General features: G+C 35.3%; 1 non-coding gene across 1 annotated transcript; it reads right to left on the reverse strand.

The window, feature by feature from the left end:
- Positions 1 to 4478: 4478 nt before the first annotated feature.
- On the reverse strand, positions 4479 to 4585 carry LOC121211722 (small nucleolar RNA R71). Its single transcript, XR_005906940.1, has one exon. It is a non-coding gene; the product is annotated as a small nucleolar RNA R71 (small nucleolar RNA).
- Positions 4586 to 7066: the final 2481 nt, after the last annotated feature.

Genomic DNA, 7066 nt, shown 5'->3' on the forward strand with positions numbered 1-7066 from the left:
GAAAGCTTTCAAAATGTGTTGCATAAAAATGAGGTGTTCAGAAAATCATTGTTTGTGTTTACTTGAAAATCTAAATCCTATCACTAGCAGGTAAAATAAAGTAAATAAAATTTCCAAATCAAAATAAAAATTAAAAGGCCTTATTACATAATGAAAACCCAAAATTAAATCTTAAGTATATTATTAAAAGAACTACGTTGAGTGGCCACCTCTGAGTCCTCCGTCGCCTGGATCCATCTAAGCCTGAGGATTTCCTGCACAGTTAACAGATGGGTGAGTTTACGAAAACTCAGTGTGTGAAATTCCATAATAGCAACCAGTTACAGTAAATGCAATCTAGCCCTCAGCCCTTTCAGTTTCATTTAGGTGCCTTAGTCTCTTTTCCAGTACAGTAGTAGACTGGGCCTGAGCCCATTTCAATAATAGTGGCAGTCTGGGCCTCAACCTATATCATTATAGTATGCAAACAAAGAATCCTACCCCATCCATCCGCTACACACCAACTCCGTACTAGCCCTACACACCACGTGGGGATAAAATCGACCCAACCAACCCTCCACACCAAATCATACCGAATTCGATACTAAAATAGTATTTGCAGTAGAGCTACCAGTAATAGGCTTATAACCTTTCAGCACACTTACTTCAAAATCATATATCCCACCTATGTAAAGCATCATAAAATCATACGTGTATGCAATAAGATCATGCTCAGAAACAATTATACATAATACAGGGGTATTTTAGTCAATTCACCTCACAGAGGTATAATGGTCATTTCATTAGTATGGGGTTTAAGTATACTTACAGACCCGGCAGTAGGTCCACAGTTGTCTTAGGCGACTCATGCAACCTTAACAGTCAAACAGTGATAATGGGCCTACAGCCCATATTGCGGGGCTATTTGGGCCTACACTCTCGTATGGCCCGCATAGCCCTAAAATGACCTCAACCTTGTAGTTCACACAACCTACCCCACAATTTACCATATTTTGTGCAATTTCTCCGCAAGGGGCCTGCAAGCCCATTACACCCACACGGCCCAGTTCGACCCAGAATAGCCCAATTTCGTTTCGGCCCATAAATTTTCTCATGGCCATTCCATCGACATCACGACCTCGTTTTGCTACTAGGCCTGCCACACGAGTGGCCATATGCCCGTATGGTGCCGATAGCCCATTTTTCAGCTTTTCGGCTTTTGTTACCACACATCTAATAATAGTGTTCACACAAGTGTTCACACACTTGTTTACAAAGACGTGCCAAAAGCCCACGAGCACCAAACTTTTGGTTGAACGAAAGGTCTAGTCCTCCTAGTTCACTGACTAAGATTGATCACCCACTCCTTGTCGGGAACCTGCGTTACCAGCGTGATCTATTAGTTACAACTGCTCAAAAATCATGAGTAAGGTCAACCCACACTAATTAAAACAACATAAAACCTCAACATAGAGAAGGTAACATATGGCCAACCCCCCCAAAAGATGGAAACCAACCAATCCCAGTCGAAAGAAATAATTACCAACAAGGGTTACCTTTGATCGAGCGATGAAGGGAAAGTTCAACCGCTTCAATATCGTTTACAACTCCTACCCTTCTCAAGAAACTAGGAAATCATGAACACCACACAAGAAAAGGAAGATGAGATTTGGCAATAACAGGAGAATAATCGGCTAAGACAGTGCAAAAAGAGGAGAATAGATAAGAGTTGAGAGACACATAAAGAAACTGAATGCTTATAGATTCGCCATAGAAAGCTTGCAACAACCGAAACCTAAAAAAAAGGGATGCAGATTTCGGCCAATGTATCCAGATAAAAAGAAAAGGAAGAAAAGATATATTCAATTTAGGGAAGTCAACTAAGAAGGGAGAAAATGAGTAAGAACCAAACGAAACCAAGAAGTTGCAAAGTGAATAGAAGAAGTTGGCTATCCAAAGACCCTAAAACCGTAAGAGGAAAAGAAAAACAAAAAAAAACCAAACGTAACGATAGTTTTCAAGAATGGGAACATAAACCCCACAATTTCGGCACCTCAAAGGACTATAACCGAATGGCATCATGGAGAATCCCACTTTCAGCCAACTTCTAACACCCCAACCACTCCATGATCCCCTCCTCAACTTTCTCCCCAAATCTCTCCTCACAATGCTCAACAAACCAATTCAAACCCCTTTCAAACTCCTCAACTTCCAAGCTTCAGAGTTCCACTGGCACACAAATTCTCACACGGCCATAAGCAAAAGAAAACTCCCCTTTCTTACGTGCAATTGGACTCGAACTCAAGTCCCTTGGCAAATAGAAACACGCCACTAACCCTTGGACCAACCAGCTTTTTATGACATACTTTGCCCACATTAATTTAAGAGGCCTACTATCTAGAGGTAGGGTTTATTCAAGTAAAACACAAATTTTACTCAAGCCAAATCTTGAACCCACGACTTCCTAGATGCCCACAGAGCACTAAACCACCAAGCCAGACAAACTTTCACGTCGCAAACACATAAAATAATTTTAATAGGGTTTTCGAGATTTGGAGCGTTACAAAATACATGCATGTTACACATGGGTAAAATTTCATACATGAACCCTAGCTCAAAATATAGCTAAAATAGGTAGATCATGCTTCAAACACTTTAAAAATACAAAGAACATTAAAAACGAGGCTAGGGTATAATCAAGCTTGGAAATGTTGAACAAAACCCTAGCTATGTCTATTGAGAAATTCGGCTAGCACTTGGAGAAGATGGACACATTTTTGCTTTGATTTTCCCTTTTTATTCTTTTAATTACCAAATGACCAAAATGCCCTTAGGGTTTTCCTTTCAAATTTTTCCTATGCATGTCAGTGTTTGTCTAAAATTATAGAAATTGGTCAAATTGCTAATTAGGACCCTCTAATTCATAATCTAAAGCAATTTCATGCTTAAAGCTTCTAGAGTGCAAGTTTTGCATCGTATTCAATTTGGTCCTTAACGTTCAATTGGACATTTTATGCATAGAATTTCTTCATGAAACATTCACATAAGCATGCATTCAAATTATAGACCTTATAAGAATCATATAATAATTATTTCTATCTCAAATTTATGGTCTCAAAACCACTGTTCCGAATAAGCCCTAATTTGGGATGTTACATTAATCATCTAAGATAGCTGAGGGATAAATTAGCAACGGTATCTAATGATATATTAGCCTTGCATAACTTTCAAGATTATTGTTATTAAACTTTTTCAAGGTAGAAATACATTGTTACCTCACGTAATCTTCTATGTGCTTATGAGATTGAATTAATTGTTTGAATTTGCATAGAGATATGTACAATAGATTATTTTAATTTCATAAGTATGTATGTGAATTAACACATTTGTTTATTAAGATTTGTTTAATTGGTTGAATTGATGTAGAGATATAGTCAAGAGATAAATGGATTTTGGTAGGTAAGTACGTTAATAAGTTAGCAAATTACCGAGTTGTTGTGAATTTATTTGTACCAACATCAGCATGAGTTTAATAATTCTAAGTTAAGAAATGTAATTAATCTAGCACAATTATGTAATCTTGATTAAAATCATCTTTTGAAATCATGAACTGGAACTTTTATTTTATTTTTATTTATTTTACTTAGTTAAAATCTTAGTTTTTAATCACCTCCTCAAATCAAAATATTTTTCTTCAGCAAAGTGTTTTTAATTGATTCATAAATAATTCTTTTCACAATCCCTATTGGTACGATAACTCAACATTTACTTATCACTTTATTACTTGTTGTGATTGTGCACGCTTGCATATTTCCGTCATTTCAAGTTTTCGGCACCGTTGCCGTGGACTATTTTAAAATTTCAGTATTTGTAAATTTGTTAAATTTAAATTTTGGTTTTTTTTCCTGTTCAATTTTAACTTAATTAATTTTTCTGTGTTGGTTTCGGATGTTTATGAGTATTGATCGAATCATTGATTTACTCCCCGTAGTCCCTGAGATTGAAAGAACTTTTCGACAGTGGAGAAGACAAGCAAGTTAGAGAAGGATCAAAGAGATGAACTTCAAAATTTTGAATCAAGAAAACAGAGCAAATCCTACTCAAAATCTTATCCTTATTGCTGATGATAGGGAAAGAGCTTTAAGACAGTATGTCGTGCCAGTATTTCATGATCTTAATCTTGGTATTAGGAGACTCAAAATCGAGGCACAATAGTTTGAGCTGAAGCCAGCCATGTTCTAGATGTTTCAGACAGTGGGCCAATTCAGTGGAATGCCTACCGAAGATCCTCACCTGCACTTAAGACTGTTCATGGAGGTGAGCGATTCTTTCCAGTTAGCCGAAGTACTAGAAGATACATTACTATTGAATCTACTCCCATATTTGCTAATGGAAGATCTCGATCCTGGTTGAACTCATTGCCACCAAATTCAATTTCCACATGGCAAGTGTTAGCAGAAAGATTCCTCATGAAGTATTTCTCGCCTAGCAAGAATGCTAAGTTGAGGAACGAGATCATTGCTTTCCAACAAATTGATGATGAGTCCTTGTATGAGGCATAGGAAAGGTTTAAAGAATTATTGTAGAAGTGCCCTGATCATGGAATCTCACATTGCATCCAACTTGGGATGTTTTATAATGGTCTTAATGCTCACTCGAGAATGGTAGAGGACACTTCTTCTAATGGTAATCTCCTTTCTAAGTCTTTTAACGAGGCTTATGAAATCATTGAAAGGATTCCTAGCAACAATTATCAATGGCCAACCAATCGAGCAGTGTCAGGAAAACGAGTCACTGGAATACATGAAGTATACGCTCTCACTTCACTCGCATCTTAGGTATCCTCAATTTTCTCAATGCTTAAAAATTTTACCACTAATAGGTTTAACAGTTTTGCAGCACAGCTACTGAATCAATTTGAAAATGTAGCTTGTGGCTATTGGAGTGAAGTGTAATAGCTCAATTTTAGTCAAATCGGAAAAGTGAGTTTGGGACCACAAATCTGAGATCAGAATATTTATTTTATTATTATTGTAACATCTACAACATGATAGCATGATTGTATGAAATTTTCATTAAGAATTTTATCATTTGAGTGCTTAATTTGATAAAAAAGGACTAAATCGTGTAAAGTGTAAACTTGAGTTCTATTAACTAAAGGTGTCTAATAGCTATAGAACTTGAAAGTGAAGGTCCTTATGTGGTAATTGGACCATTTGAAATATGAGTGGACATTTCTGGACATATATTAAGTGATTTTAATATTTTATAACAAAGGTTAAATAGGTAATTTAATAAATAAACTTACGTAAAAACAAAGTATCTTCTTCCCAAACTAAGCTTGCACCATCAAAAATAGGAATTAGAAATTCCATTAAAAGAGCTTCAAGGGTCGGCAACTATCCTAGGTGCATTTAAGTGATTTTTGACTTGATTTTTAATGATTACTATGTTTTTTAGATCATTAATTTGCAAAATTGTTAAAGTTTTAAGGTTTTTCCATTGATGAATATAGGTGTATTTTGATGTTTGATGAAGAAAATGTATGGTTGTTGTTAGATAAACAACATTTGTAAAGTGGTTTTTGGTAAAATTGTCAATTACAGATTAAATTGAGAAATGTTGAAATTTTGTGGTTAAATTGTGAAATAAATGAAAAATATGGGCTACTATGGGTCTATATGAAATTCAGCTAGCATGGGTAGGGACCTAATTACATGAATTTGTATTTTTTTGAGATAAGGACTAAATTGTAAAAATGTTGAAATATTAGGGGCAAAAGTGTAAAGTTTCCGTAAAATGCATTTTGGGATAAATTTAATAGAATGATAATTAAATAAGCTAAATTTGATTACATATAGATCAAGAAAAGCGAAGTTTGGATTTAGATCGAGGGAAAAACAAAGTGTTAGACTAATTGACTCATTTTATCATTTTTGCATTCGAGGTAAGTTCGTATGTTAATAAGTATTAATATAATTGTGTTTTAAAATGATTTATTATTGGATTACTTGTGAATACGAGCTCGCGGATATGTTTGACGACTATTCGACAAATTGAAAATCCTAGTTGAAGCTTAGGAATAGATTAGGATACGAGTAACATGTCATTAGGGGTTATGTGATTTGGGTGTTGGTCCGTACGTCCTATTGGTGGCTGAGTTATCCGAAATGTGTTGTACATTCTCATCAGCTTGTATGAGCAGCACCCTGTAACTACGTCATGACTGTTAGCTTGTGTGAGCAGACCCGTTGATAGCTCGAGAGTGAGCATTATATATGATATAAGATTGAGATAGCTTCGGCTATGTATTGACACTTAGGGTGCGAGATTCGCGAGTATTTGATAGTATTCCAAATGGTTCAATGAGTATATCGAAGATATGAAATGGTGAGAAATAGATATGTATCAGTACAAGTATGTACGAAAACTATATGAGCATTGAAACTATGAAAGTTGTGAGATCTTAATAAATTATGTGATTGAATATATGTGAACCTGATAATTACATGATTTTGAGGTATACTGTGTTATATTACTTTAATGGTGATTAAATGGTGAGGTTGCTTATGAACTATATGAGCTTACTAAGCTTTATAGCTTACTTTGTTTACTTTTCCATGTTTTATAGTGTAATTGAAGCTTGCTTGAATTTGGGAGTCGCCGGAGATCTCATCACACTATCAAGATTTCACTTTGGTACTTTTGAACTTGTGTTTTGGTTATATGGCATGTATAGGAGTTATGGTCATTTTGGTAATGTTTGGTAAAGGATTTAGCCATTTGAGTTGGCTTGTAAATTATGAACGGTTTGTTATGTTTTTGGCCATGTGATTTGGCTTTTTTTGGTTGATTTGGTTGTGTATATATATGTGCAAATGGCCTTTGTATTGCATTTTATAACTGCTATATAAATGCTTGTGGTGTATGGTTGTTTGTGAATTGGTAATTTGAGTATCATATAGTTGATAATTGGGAATTGGTATGATTGTGATTTAGGTAATGAGATGCATAAATGAAAGTGACCATTTAGGTGATTTGAGAATGTGGAATTGGTATGAATTGAATGGTATATTGTGGTACATAT

Source organism: Gossypium hirsutum, chromosome A12 (assembly GCF_007990345.1).
Source record: "Gossypium hirsutum isolate 1008001.06 chromosome A12, Gossypium_hirsutum_v2.1, whole genome shotgun sequence".
NCBI lineage: Eukaryota > Viridiplantae > Streptophyta > Magnoliopsida > Malvales > Malvaceae > Gossypium > Gossypium hirsutum.